Genomic DNA, 15,141 nt, shown 5'->3' with positions numbered 1-15,141 from the left:
GTTTTAAAAGGTACAACACAATACAGAAGAAAAGTTGGAAGTCTGTAAATCTGCAGGACCTTTTCTTACTAGAGTGTAATTTTTGATAAGCACTTGAATACTAAAATACATATTATAATTTTTCCTTTTAAGTTATATCAGTAGGTACATTATACTATGATTTTTTTAAGATTTTATTTATTTATTTAAGAGAGATAGAGAGAGGAGAGGGAAAAGGCAGAGGGAGAAGAAAGGCGCCTAATGCAGGACTTGATGCCAGGACCCTGGGATCATGACCTGAGCCAAAGGCAGACACTTAACCAACTGAGCCACCCAGGCGCCCACTATCTATGATTTTTACTTTAGGATAATAAAGAATCGTTTGTTAAAAAGAAAAGATGCTTGGTCTCTTTGTCTTTGACTTAAAACAAAACAGATTAAATAATGTATGTGAAGACACATTTCACTTAAAAAGTATTACAAACAAAAAGCGATGAAACATAGCTGATTGTAACTCAGCAAGTGTCAGAGTACTACAAGGTTAACTGTCCAATGACATGCATGTTCTCAGAATTCAGCGGAGGGACAGTGTAGGGAGACTTCACAGCAGATGAAGAATTTCAACTGGGTTACAGACTGGATGGGATCTAAAAAAAAAAAGAGAAAAAAAAAGTACAGGGATAATTCAAGAGAGAATGGCTATTAATATCACAATAGGAAGAAAACATAACATTTTTGAGAAACAGAGGTCAGAATATCGAGAGAGAGTTCAAGAAGAGAAGACTAGAAAGGCAGGACACAACTGTGGGCCTTAAATGCCAGGCTAAGGAGTCAGATTTAATTTAATGGCATGAAATCAAGAGCTGTGTAAGTAGGAAAATAGTAACACAAAAGTGGTGGTGTTAGGCAGTAACAAGCAGCAAGTAGAATAGTCTGGAGGGGGAAACTGACTTAGGATGTCCGTAGACTAGTAGCTCAGATATGAACTGCTAACAGCCTAATATCTCAACTGTAGCGAAAATGCAAAGGAAGACATCAAAGTGAGTAAAAGCATTAATTTTCCTGAGCTTAGTAATTGATTAGAAATGGGGAAAAAAGAGGCAGAGCAAGTTGCCAAAGATTAACTCCAAAATGTTAAGGCCTGCGGTGAGAGGAAAAAAGTATCATTACAAAATGAAAGGTGGGATGCCTAGCTGGCTCAGCTGATCAGAAGAACAGGCAACTCTTGATCCCGGGGTCATGAGTTTGAGCCCCACACTGGGTATAGAGATTATTTAAAAATAAACTTAAGAAAAAAAAAAAAGAAAGAAAGAAATGAAAGGTAGTTCCAAGGAAGGAGTGTCAAGTAGATGTATATCCAGCAGGTGGGGGATTAAATTCAAGAGACAGGTCAAGTCTAGGGGTAATAATGAATTAATTTAATTCAAGGTGCTAAATGTAATTTAGGAAATCACTGTATCTACTATAAAAATCATTTGACTTGTTTTAAATTACTTGATAACTTATTCTGTCAAACATATGAGAAGTCCGTCAATACAGAAATGTTTGTGTAAGTTTCCACAGGGTGTAAAGTTTCAAGAGATGGACCAAACAACAGGCAGTTTCAACAAAAAGGTTCAGGCAGGTCTGCTTCAATGCTGGCAATGACTCTTCTTCCCAATAACCACAATCAAACAACTACTTGGTTGGGAACAAGTATGTCACTGTGAAACACTGCCAACAACAACAAAAAAACTGCCCACGCCTCTTAGGACTATTTGCCAGATAAAGGCCATGCAGAGGTGAATCTGAAAGAAGCTCTCTGGTGCCATAAGCTACCTGCCAATGATGGCAGCAGGTGTCCCATGATATAGTCATGTATACACATACCTCACAGAGTTAGAACAGTTAGGTTTGGATAACCCTGAATATAAACTGAATATATTTAAAGAAGTACCACATCAGGGCACCTGGATGGCTCAGTCGGTTAAGCATCTGCCTTCGGCTCAGGTCATGATCCCGGGGTCCAGGGATCGAACCCCGCATCCCCGCATCCGGCTCCCTGCTCAGCAGGGGGTCTGCTTATCCCTCTCTCTCTCCTTCTGTCCCTCCCCCTGCTCCCTCTCGCTCAAATAAATAAATAAAATCTTTTTTTTTTTAAAGGGGGAAGGAAGGAAGGAAGGAAGGACGGACGGACGGACGGACAGACGGACAATATCGGCTTCAACAGGGCAAAGAGGCACACCAATTTGGGCCATTTATATAATAAAAGAATTCAAACTACAAAAACTAATCAGACTGAATCAATTCATGAGGAAAACTAAGAGACTCAGGCCAGGCATCTTAAAATGCTGGGTGGGGGAGGGTAGGCAAGGTGGCTAAAGAAGCACTTTTTTTTTGGCTAGTGTACATTTTAACTTTAAAAAAAACAATGGGCTGTTTTACATAGTCCTGTCTCACTTTCAAATGCAGGGTAATTAAGACTTCAAAACTTTAAGAAGGCAACACTAAATAATTTTAAAGGAATCTTTTATTTTCACTGTATGTGAAAGAAATGCCTTTTCTTGCACATGCACTGCATATTTAGAAAGATTCACAGCAAAATTTGAGTATGGAGGCAATATAAAATAACTCGGAGATGTTAAATTTTAAGTGGCTTTCCAACTGCCACTACTTAGGCAAGTTTTTACAGTTTCTGCATGCTTCCTCATTTATACCTAGTAACTTTTCAGATATCTGATGGATGATACGACCTTCCCAAATTAGGACTCCGTGGCATGCTGGGCAGGATTATTCCATAGTGGGGAGATGATTTAATCACCAGCATTTATCAGTTGAGTAAAACTACTATGGCTTGGTTTTATTCCTTGAATAAAATAAAATAAAATAAAATAAAATAAAATAAAATAAAATAAAATAAAATAAAATAAACCTCAGGTTTTCTAAAACCTTTGCTGTTGAAGTCAACCATAAATAAAAATAAAAACAGAGTTCAAAAAGCATGACTGCATTCACCCATCATGGTAAGTTCACTGTGGAGGTTCATTTATTTGACAAATATCTGGAAGTGGTAGGGACAATTCTCGGCACTGGGGATGATACAAAACAAACTTCCTATCCTTAGGGGAGCTGCAATTCTTGTGTCAACTGTAATATTCTCACATGGCCGAATGCCCTCAGTGTGACTCTTCTCCCCTACCTATTAGGTCCATGCTTTGAAAAAGATAAAAAGAAAAGTAAATATAAAATCGAGTCAGTGACCTCGTTCAGTGAAATCTCTAAACAAGATGATGAGAGACAGAGAGGGACCAACTCTGCATGTCTTTTCTACCTCTTCTGGAAACACTAAGTAATGTCGGTGAGTTTTGAGGGATCCAGATGCAAATTCATGATCCGTGTGCATTCCTCTACCAGCTGTAGAGCACAGATAAGCAGCTAAAATATTATCATTTCCTAACCAAAAACCAACCATCTTCTCCTTGAAAAACAAAAACCCAGAAAGTTGCCAGAAACTGTCCCTTAAACTCCATGTTATCACATTTCTTTTTTTTTTTTTTTTAAAGATTTTATTTATTTATTCGACAGAGATAGGGACAGCCAGCGAGAGAGGGAACACAAGCAGGGGGAGTGGGAGAGGAAGAAGCAGGCTCATAGCAGAGGAGCCTGATGTGGGGCTCGATCCCATAACGCCGGGATCACGCCCTGAGCCGAAGGCAGACGCTTAACCGCTGTGCCACCCAGGCGCCCCATGTTATCACATTTCTGTATCAAAGAGCCTTTCACTGGTAATAAGTCTCTTGAACCAGCAACAGTTAAGATAATGCTCAAAATAACAACAACAAAAAAGCTCTGTTTCAACAGATAACCACCGAAGGTCAATCTTGTATAATCTGTGACTACACTAGTGGTACAGAGTGAGTACATATGTATGTATATGTATGTATGTATATGGGGATGGGAGGGATTAAAGGTGGGATAAGTTCTGAATATACTCCACGAAGGAGACTCTGTAATAACACTGAATTTCAAACAGTTGGGTTAGTGATCAATACTTAAAATCATTGCTATCATTTAAGTGGCTGAAACACTGACAGCTGCTTTTCCAAAAGCGGACCCCAAATGTGAGAAATCAAAAGCAAATTAATTATGCTCTAGCATTTTTAGACATCAAAGTCCAGCTGCACTTCAGATGAATGTTATTGCTTTTCCCATGTCAAGTAAGCAAAAGGAAGCCCCAACCATGTTCTCAAAAAAGATTAACTGTGATCACCAATCTTAGCAAACTTGATTTGTACCTTTATTTTTTAAAAGATTTTATTTATTTATTTGGGTGGGAGGGAGAGGGAGAGCAAAAGTCGGCGGGGGGGGGGGGCGCAGGCAGAGGGAGACGCAGACTCCCCGCTGAGCAGGGATTCCCATGCAGGGCTCGATCCCAACACCCCAGATAATGACCTGAGCCAAAGGCAGATGCCCAACTGACTGAGCCACCCAGGCGCCCTTGATTTGTACCTTTTAAAATCATTTAATGTACAAGTATCTTCCTTTTAAACTTAATCCTTATACAACAGGATAGGAAAGGAGGAGGGGGAGCATAAATCCTACGTGATGTCTTGGTGAAGATATTTTCTGATGGTGACCAGAAAAAGATTAAAACCACGGATCACAGCCAGCGCCTGGGTGGCTCAGTCGGTTGAGCAACCAACTCTTGGTTTCGGCTCAGGTCATGATCTCATGAGTTGGGAGATGGAACCCCACTTTGGCTCGCTGCTCAGTGGGAGTCTGCTTGAGGGTTGCTCCCTCTGCCCCACCCCAAACTCATGTGTATGGTGCTCTATCTCTAAAATAAATATATCTTAAAAAACAAAAACACTTCTTCTAAAAAGGGTAAAAATTAAATGATTTTAAGAATGCAAAGATCTTTTAGTGTTCTGACTTACTCTTTATAATCACTTCTATAGCAACACATTCACTTCATACCACTCAGATATATTAAATTATTAATAGGATTGTAAAGGAATTTCTAATGTGTAATTAGTAATGTAATTTTCTGACTCCATGTCCTCCATGAGAAATCACATGGCAGGCAGCATATTACTACTGAAATTAAGAATTTAATTTTATAAGGCAGCATTTAAGTTCATCATCTTAAATGAAACATTCCCTATCTCCTAAGAAAGAAAAAACCCTTACAATTTAACAGAAAACAGAAGACATACTTAAGTCCTGGATGTTAAGAGGATAGAAAATCTAGGCATTCAAATCACTAGAAATTAACTGTATTTTTAAAGCCAAACAGATCATTTTATCTAAGTGCCAGAGGTAGTTCAATATTTATAATCACTATGGAAAGATCAGAAAGACTAGCCGCCATGTCGGAAAAATGTTTCCTGACTTTTGTTTTTTTGACTAGTTCTGAGGTCTACCTTTGAGAATTTAACATAAGGCAAATTCCTGCACACTCATATTAATGTCCTGCTTGCTCCCAATTAACCTCTGATAAAGAGGAAGGAAGTTAACTTTGTTTCCCCCTGCACCTCTCCTTTCTTCTCCCCTATCTTGCCCCAAATCAGAGTTCTCACTGCCATTGCATAGATCAGTGTTCTATTTAAAAGAAAGAAAAATATTCCTGATTTCTGACCTATAGCTCCTCATAGACATTTAAATTTTCTTAATTATAATTTTCTCCCTTAACGTATTATATGATTATCTCTTAACATGAGATTGCAGACTCTGTCCCTGCTTCCTACTGTCCAAAGAATAAAATTTTAACTGCATTTTTTGGGACAAAACACCGAAATGACTAATCCCTATGAAGAGAAGTAGTTTTACAATAGGGTCTCAAAAAGTTTTTAAAAGCTTAAATTATGAATTCCTATTGCTTAGGTACTCAATAGAAAAAGAAAACTAATCAAATGAGACAGGTAGCAAAAACCAAAAATGCAATAAAAAAAAAAAAGGCAACTAAAAAACTAGGCAAAATTCAACACACCAATGTCATTTTGAAACCTGCAGAATTACCCAGCTTATTCTAATATGCTTTGCTTCAGGACCCTGCCCTAAATGAACAAAACAGAATCTCCAAATTTCACCCTTTTCATAAAACACCAACCCTCCCCACTCACAGTTGCATAAGAGGTTTCTTTTCTAGAAAGACAACTTAATTTGAAGGTCAGTTTACCATGGGAACACAACAGTGTGCCCATGTATAAATGAGCATGATTTTCCTGTTTTGCCTAAGTACTTGAGATGTTTAATGCCAATTTGGGGAAATATAAGTAAACTACACTCTTCAAGAAAATACCTATCAGTATCCCAAACCCAGCTAATCTGCATATTGCTTATTAGTATATTGATAATATATTAGGAATGTTAATGTTCCTCTCCCAGTCTGTAAACAGACTGTCCAAAGTTGTGGTTCTCTCCACTCAGTTTTATGCAGAGTAACGAGCATCAAAATAGACAAGGAGCAAGGGGCACCTGGAGGGCTCAGTCAGTTAAGCATCTGCTTTGGGCTCAGGTCATGAACTCAGGGTTCTGGGATACAGCCCTGCCCTGCGGTGGGCTCCCTGCTCAGTGGGGAGTCTGCTTTTCCCTCTCCCTCTGCACCTCCCCCCTGCTCATTCATGTGCTCTCTAGCTCACGCACTCTCTAATAAAGAAAGAAAATCTTTTTTAAAAAATGCATAAGGATCAGAAAGCTGAATGAAAATGCAAATCCATCTTGTAGGCATACAACTTAATGAAGAAACAGATTTGAATTTTTAGCTGCTGTATTCACAATTAAAAACTGTCTAACTCCAGCAAGCCAATAGGTACACCCAAGAGAAGAGAGACAAAATTCACGTTATAGAGGCTATGTGCAATGAAAAGAATCCACTCTTCTACTGGCATAGTTAAAATTAATATTCTGGCAATTAGGTAGGGGGCTACTCATATTTTTGAAAGCAAGCCAATAAAAACCCAAATAACCTCCAGTAACCACACACTACAACGCAGGCTCTGTTTAAAATGGGGAGCTCAAATACCTACTCTTTCGAAGCAGTTCTCAATTACTAAATAGCCAAAAGACCAGAAACTGTCCTGACCAGAACACCATCTTCTTAAGACCATCATTTTAAGACCATCCAACTCAACAGAACCCCAGAAAAAGATCCACCCTCCTTTTAAACTAGTAACTTTTATCTCATGTAAACAGATAGCAACATGTGACTGCCATTCCAATATATAAAGGAAGAAAAAAACTTCCAGCTAAAGTCAAAAAGTAGAATTCATCAAAATGCTTTAAAGAAAAGGAGGGCGAAAGTACTACGTTAAATCAGGGCTAATAAGAAATAAGCTCTTAAGCAAAAGGGATTTCTCCCTTTTTGTTTTTCAGTAACTACACTTAAAATAACCACTCCAAAAACTCAAGTCATGGGTTCATAATGAAGACAAAAAACAAATTTCGAATTTAAAAAAATTCTTAAATTATCATTTTGCTTAACCCATTAATGGGGAGCAAGGGGTAATAAAAGAGCATACTGGCTTAAATTACTTCTATTCATACTAAACATATTAAAATATTGATAAAATATTCTCTAAAACAAGATGAAAAACTTCTCAAACATACAACCTAATCTAAACCTATTCTGCACAAATTATGGAGTATTCCAAGTATATTGTTTATACATCACAAACTTAAGTACTATTCAATTCAACATGAAAAAAACAATCCACACAAATAATTCAAATTCTCAAGTTTCCAATAAGCATGTGGACATAACTGTTAAGAATAACATCACACCTCCAATGTCAATCAGCACCACTCGTAAGTTTCTTGCATTTTTCAACCTGAAACTAGTTTGTCAGAGAACTAATGCCTCAAAGAGGCAGAAAGAATAATTTGTTTATACAGTTCTCTGGTAAACAACAGCAGGCCTATGACTGAACAACACATTGTGTACTACTGTTTTCAATCAGGACACTTACATATGCTAACATGAAAAGAAACAGAAGACCTTAGAAAGAGCTTACCCTTTTTCTTTTCTGTTGATTTACATCCTTAATATTTAACCCAAACCCTACATTCTACAGCATATAGTTATATTTTCGATTTACCAGTGTTTCCATGGCGTGGTAAACAGACCATTAGCAATATCTTAAAAGGAATACAAATACCTTAAAAAAAAAAAAAAACCACCCAACTGTATTTGATAATGAACACTGAAAAAAACATTCTGCATTTCATGGACTCAGATGCCATCAAATTCAAAGCACACTATTAAATTTACACACCACTAAGAAAGAAAAAAACTCCAATTCAATTATAACATGCTACTGATTTTAAGATGCATTCCTATTTAGTATACAGATACTAAAAAAAAATCATGTAGGTAATATATTAATGAGGTCTAGGTGATACTGCACTATATGCTATTACAGATCATCTATAGAAACTATTACACAACTATCTTTCTTCAAGCTGCTTTATTCTCTCATTTTTCTTCGTAAGACTTAACTTTTCAATCCATTAAAGGTCTGAAACCATTCACAAGCAGACCTGACCAGGGCTACATGCAACAGTGTCTAGTCCTTCCTCCACACAAAAGATAAACCTCTAAGGTTTCTGCTACCACCAGATAGTTTTGGCACATTCCCCAACCCCAGCTGCTATTACTAGCACAGTACCATAGGGTACGGGGTCTCCTCTGGACTGTCACTGTAGCACATATCCTAACTCTACATACACTTAACAAAAATCCATCATCAGCCTCCATCCCCTCCCCCCACCATTCCTTCTTTCTTAATATTCCACTGGAAATCTTGGTAGGCCTAGGACTTCAAGGCTAGCAACGATCTATTTTCAGTAACAAAATCTGATGCCAACTCCTACTGCTTTCCTTGAAATGCTCTATTTCCATCTTTCCTTTCCATGACACCAGTATCACCACCATTTGTTCTCGTTAACTGATTTGCAAACATTTGTTGAATTAAATTTATGTAGACCTTAATTACCTAAGAAACAAAATAACCAGTTATAACTGAAGTTACAAAAGAACTGGTCCTGGTCAGTTCCTCTTTTAACATCACCTGACATATCCAATCCAAACAACAGAAGTTTCACTAAAACATCCCTATATAAAAAATATGCCCTATGACATTTATATCCAGAATGAACAACTTGAAGCTGCTTTGAAATTTTCCATGCATGAGCTTTTGTCATTGCTATTACCTCTACCTGATTTGCTCATACTGCTTTGTCTATTTGGTGAAATACTATGAATCCTTCAATTCTTTCTTGAAAACAAAGCGTTCACTGTGAAAGCTTCCCTGCAGAGTTCATGTGCACTTTCAATATAGCTCTATTTTATAATACTAAATGTCATTATGATTATTTACATTTCTATCTGTTCTACTAGACAGATTATGATTTCTTATGAAAGGTCATTTTCCTATTCAACAATGAAACTCAAGGGCCTTACACTATGCGTTAATGAGAGGCACTACAATATAGCTTATTAGGTAAGATCACAGGTTCTGGAATCAGGCTGTTTCGGATGTGAATTTTGACTCTAAACTTACTTGTATCAGTTTGGGAAGTTCACGAAGTTTCCTTATCTGTAAAACGGAGATAACGTTAGAAGAGTTACTTGCGCTAGTACCTTCAAATCAAATGAACACTAATTCTGACAAGAACAAGAAACACAATCAATAACTACTTTTTGAATTAAAAAAAATAACTTAGGTAAATACAAGAAATTAACCATAGACTTCTATTTACCTACCCATTAAATAAATGTCTGAAGCACACCCATGTCCATTTAAAACCTCTATATTCTAGTTCTTATCATAAATGCAACAGTTCTACATGTCTTCATATAGAATAAGCCCTTATAACTGATTTATAAGTTTCCAATATGCATTATAAACCTTCGAAGTCCACAATTAAAAAGCAGTATGTGATTTTGCTGAAGCAAAAATTCTAGTAGCCATTTGAGACTTATGAATGAGCCAAGCAACATTAACCACTATTCTCCACACATTATCAATGAACTCTCAGGACACTATCATTCTGTTTGTCAACCCAAAATGAGGCCCTTCCCTCTCAAACAACCAGGTCTGCCTCAAATGAGGATCTTACTCTTCCCCTCTAGGACATTCTATGTTCATTCCAAATTTCTTGCCATTGTTTATGTTGTTTCCTATATACAGACTGGTCTTTTTTCTACCAACCAGATCAACAGAGCTCTTCTAGTATTTTAGGCCACTAAACTTTTACTGCATTTTTGCAGGTACACATGATTTAGCATTTATCCTCTTTTATCAAATTCCACTTTTCCCCCTCCTCCAAATCTCTCTCCCTCCCTCTCTCCTCTCTCTCTCTCTCTCTCTCTCTCTCAAGACACATAGTCTGCAAGTTCCCTCAAGAGCTACTCAAAATGTTTTGATTAGTCAATGAAATAAAATTTCTCTCTCTTTAGGGTTTTGGGATAGATCATAAAAACTTCTCTCATAAGCAATTAAAAATAGCTATAGGTGATAATTCTCATCAATTATGGGAAAATAAAGTGCTTCCTACTTTCATGTTCCAAAACTAAGCTAAAAATAGGTGATACGTGATCATAATTAATGGTATAATGTCATTCGACTAACACATAAAGACTTCTTGAAGTGACTAGGAACTTGGTAACAGCTGCGATATCAGTCCTGAACTAGTATTAATAAAAATGCCACTTTTGAAAAAAAAAAAATGCTGCTTTTGTATAAAGTGACAGTGGTTTTTGTAAAGATAAAAAACACTGCTTCAAGGCAATGATATGGAATATAAAAGTGACAGCAAGAGGGACTTGGTTTTAATCCTCTTTGACTTCTTTGAGGCAATCATATAAAAGCAGGAGTTCTTATGATCAAGCCATTCCTAGAAAATCCTTTTTACGTTCCATTCTTTGTGTAGTAATTTTGCTTCTCCCCTGAAATCTGAATTCCTTCTCTGTCCTTTTCTCAACTTTTCCTGAAATAACAAAGGAAGAGCAGACAGGTTCACAAACTGGTGAGACTACACAGTTTCTTCCAACTTGAAACCAAGATAATTTTTCAGTTGTATATATTTAACAATTTCTGATAACTGGCAAAGAACGTGAATGTACTGCATCCACATGAATAGCTAACTCTACAGTACCAGAAAGCAATGATAATAATATTGGGCATGCACTCTGGAAAACAGTGTGGAGGTCCCTTAAAAAGTTAAAAACTGAGCTATCCTATGACCCAGCCATTGCACTACTGGGTATTTACCCCAAAGAGACAGACGGAGTGAAGAGAAGGGCCATATGCACCCCAATGTTCATAGCAGCGTTGTCCACAACAGCTAAATCGTGGAAGGAGCCAAGATGCCCTTCAACAGATGACTGGATTAAGAAGTTGTGGTCCATATATACAATGGAATATTACTCAGCTATCAGAAAGAACGAGTTCTCAACATTTGCTGCAACATGGACGGCACTGGAGGAGATAATGCTAAGTGAAATAAGTCAAGCAGAGAAAGACAATTATCATATGATTCTCATCTATGGAACATAAGAACTAGGAAGATCGGTAGGGGAAGAAAGGGATAAAGAAGGGGGGGTAATCAAAAGGGGGAATGAAGCATGAGAGACTATGGACTATGAGAAACAAACTGAGGGCCTCAGAGGGGAGGGGGGTGGGGGAATGGGATAGGCTGGTGATGGGTAGTAAGGAGGGCACGTATTGCATGGTGCACTGGGTGTTATACGCAACTAATGAATCATCGAACTTTACATCAAAAACCAGGGATATACTGTATGGTGACTAACATAATAAAAAAAACATAAAAAAAAATAATATTGGGCATGGTACTTAGAAAAAACAAGGCCATTTTTTTTTAAATAATGTTGGTTTTCATTTTTGTTTTTACAGTGACAGCAAGAACAGAGAGAGAAAACATTATCAATACAAGTATAACCTCATACTAATGGGCCAACTGAGACCAACTGTTAAGGATGTCTTTAAGCAGGGGTGCCTGGGTGGCTCAGTCGGTTAAGCATCTGCCTTCAGATCAGGTTATGATCTTTGAGTTCTGGAATCGAACCCCGCGTCAGGCTTCCTGCTCAGCGGGGAGTCTGTCTGTCTGTCTCTCAAATAAATAAATAAATAAATAAATAAATAAATAAAATCTTTTTAAAAAGGGGGGGTGTTTCAAGCAGCTAATTTTATTGAGCATGCCTCTATATGCCCAGCACAGTTTTAAAAGTATGTATTAACTCAATTAACCCCACAATAATTCAGTAAGGTAGCAACCCTTATAGTTTGAAAAACAGTTGAGAGGCGCCTGGGCAGCTAAGTCAGTTAAGCATCTGACTCTTGATTTTGGCTCAAGTCATGATCTCAGGGTCATGAGATCAAGCGACACTTGGGGCTCATGCTAAGCATGGAGCCTGCTTAAGGTTCTCTCTCTCCCTGTCCCTCTGCCCCTCCCTCCCTTAAACACACACACACACACACACACACACACACACACACAGTTGAAAAAAAACAGACATACAGAAAAGTAATTTTCCCAAGATTATACCAGTTAAGAAGCCAGAATTCAAACCCAAGCATTCTCGCTCCACAGTTTACATTATAAACATTGATGCCATTCATTAATATTCATTAAATAAGTTTGTTAATATAGTAAAATTTGATGCTAACTATATTCCTCACAAAGTGAACCCAAGTAAGTAGCCCTTATATATTGAGAATATGTTTCTTTTATACTACATGCGCTATAATATTTTTCAAAAAAAAGCACTGGCTTTATTAAGTTTCATTTTCCCACAAAACTAAAGATTTTCATCAGTGTTTTATGACCCACCATCTTGAGAATACTACACTTGTTCCTAAGTATCTTTATTCTTTACAACCTCTTCTCCCTTGACAAGATAGTTCTGAACTCTAATTCCATCCTCCAAGTGGCTGACAAGTCATCTGTGAAGTTAATGAGGATACTCCCCATTTCATCATCTGTATCACTCTCAAGAACATTATATAGTAGAGAACACAATCCTAACCTCTTTATAAAACCATCTGTTGTCTCCTATCTGATAGCAACCCGCCAGTAACAATGAATATAAACCTCCAATCCACTTTGTACCATTTAGCAATAAGACATTTTCAGTCCCTATAGACAAAAATGCCACCAAAGATAATTAGAAGCTTTTGTAAAGTTAAAATATATCCACTGCTTGTGTCTGTTCCACAGGCCTGACCCTATCATAAGATATTACTTTGTAGGACTAATTGACTTTCAAAGCTATGCAGTTTGTTATTTCATCATCTTTAAATAAAATCATCACAGGTTATTTTTTGGGTCAAACACCCCAAGATTTTTTTTAACTTTATTAAAGTATAACTGAAGTAAAACAAACTACACATTTAAAGTTTTTGCTTTTCTTTTTTCTGTTGTAAAATATACATAGCTACAATTTTAGCCATTTTAAGTGTACAACTGAATAACCTTAAGTACATTCACACTGTTGTGCAATCACCACCACTATCCATTTCTAGAACTTTTTCATCATCCCAAAACTTCCTCATTTTTAATGCTGAGTAATACTCCATTGTCGGTATATACCACATTTTGTTTATACATTCATCCACTGATGGACATTTAAATTGTTTCTACCTTCTGGCTACTGTGAATAGTGCTGCTATAAACATTGGTGTATAAATATCTGTTAGTCCCTGATTTCACTTCTTTTGGGTAGATATCTAAGAGCGTAACTGCTGGATCATATGGTAATTCCATGTTTAATTTTCTGAGAAACTACCACACTGCTTTCCCTCAGCAGCTGCACCATTTTACATTCCCACCAGCAATGCACGAGGATTCTAATTTCTCCATATCGTTAACTCATTCCCACTTTTTTGATAATAGCCATCCTAATGGGTGCGAGGTAACATCTCATGGTTTTGATTTGCATTTCTCCAATGACTAGTGATGTTGAACATCTTTCCATGTGCTCACTAGCTATTTCTATAATCTATGTGAAGAAATATCTATTCAAGTCTTTGCCCACTTTTTAGGTGGGTTGTTTTTTGGTGTTGAGCTTGTTTCTTTATGTATTCTTTATGTATGTGTTTCTTTATGTATTCTGTAGTAATCCTTTATCAGATATATGGTTTGTAAACATTTTCTCCCATTCTCTAGGTTCCTTTCCATTCTTGATAGTATACTCTGATGCACATTAAGTTTTTAATATAGTTTAAATTTTTTTTTTTTTTTTTTTTTTGCTGCCTGTGCTTTTGATGTTAGATCCAAGAAATCATTGCCAAATGCAATACCATGAAACTTTTCCCCTATGTTTTCTTCCAAGAGTTTTACAGTTTTACCTCTTAAGTTTAGGTCTTTGATTCTCAATTACCCAGATAATTATGAAATCACAAAGATCATGCTTTCAAATCCAAAAAAATTTTTGTAGTTTAAGTGTTAGGTGAGACTGAATAGAATCTGTGCTATGGAAACAGTCATAGATACACAAAATGTTAATTTATGCCCTGTATGTAATTTTTGAACAATTGTAAATATGTAATTGATACAGCCATACAATGGAATACTATGCCCCTGTAAGCACAGAAATGGGTGAATATCCCAGGTTGACCAAATCATAGCTTATTCCCTCAACTACATGATCCAAGGAGAAAAACAAACAGAATCCTCCTCTTGCGCTTGGCTGGCACAGTTGGTAGACATGCTACTCTTGATCTTGGGGTCCTGAATCTAATCCCCACACTCAGCATAGAGATTACTTAAAAAAAAAAAAAAAAAAAATCCCTCCCTTCTTCTAGAATCATGGTTTCCAAGCTGTGTGCTGAGGTACCTTGGGGGGTACCACAGTAAATTCACAGGGGCACTACAGGGACTCTTTAGTTTTTGAGGGAAACAGCAATAATAGACGTATGTGGACCAAACAAACTGAGATGGTTCATAATTTCAAAACTAGCACAAAAAACATTCCTTTCAATATTTAAGAAACAGGGTTTTTAAGCAAGTTGCTATGATAAAAAACCAAGTATCATATAAAAATCAGTTCCGAACAGGAAAAAAAGCCAGAATATCTGATACCAAAGTTTGAGAATTTGTACAGTACCCAACAGGCATACATATTAAAATTAAAATGTTTTCTTTGAAATTACATATATCAAT

At 36.9% G+C, this 15,141-nt stretch overlaps 1 protein-coding gene across 25 annotated transcripts in view; it reads right to left on the bottom strand.

The window, feature by feature from the left end:
• MTMR3 (myotubularin related protein 3) overlaps positions 1 to 15,141 on the bottom strand; it is a 137,487-nt gene that overhangs the window by 58,114 nt on the left and 64,232 nt on the right. For 10 of the 25 annotated variants that reach the window (XM_048221281.2, XM_057306114.1, XM_044378999.3 and 7 more), the window contains one exon: positions 9,519 to 9,554. The exons of the other annotated variants lie outside the window; for them this stretch is intronic. The gene's annotated coding sequence lies outside the window, so the exon portion shown is untranslated. The remainder of the gene's footprint in view (positions 1 to 9,518; positions 9,555 to 15,141) is intronic. 25 annotated transcript variants of the gene reach the window in all.

The sequence above is a fragment of the Ursus arctos genome, unplaced genomic scaffold (genome assembly GCF_023065955.2).
Source record: "Ursus arctos isolate Adak ecotype North America unplaced genomic scaffold, UrsArc2.0 scaffold_34, whole genome shotgun sequence".
Taxonomy (NCBI): Eukaryota; Metazoa; Chordata; class Mammalia; order Carnivora; family Ursidae; genus Ursus; species Ursus arctos.
This window is presented reverse-complemented; position numbering and strand designations above follow the sequence as displayed.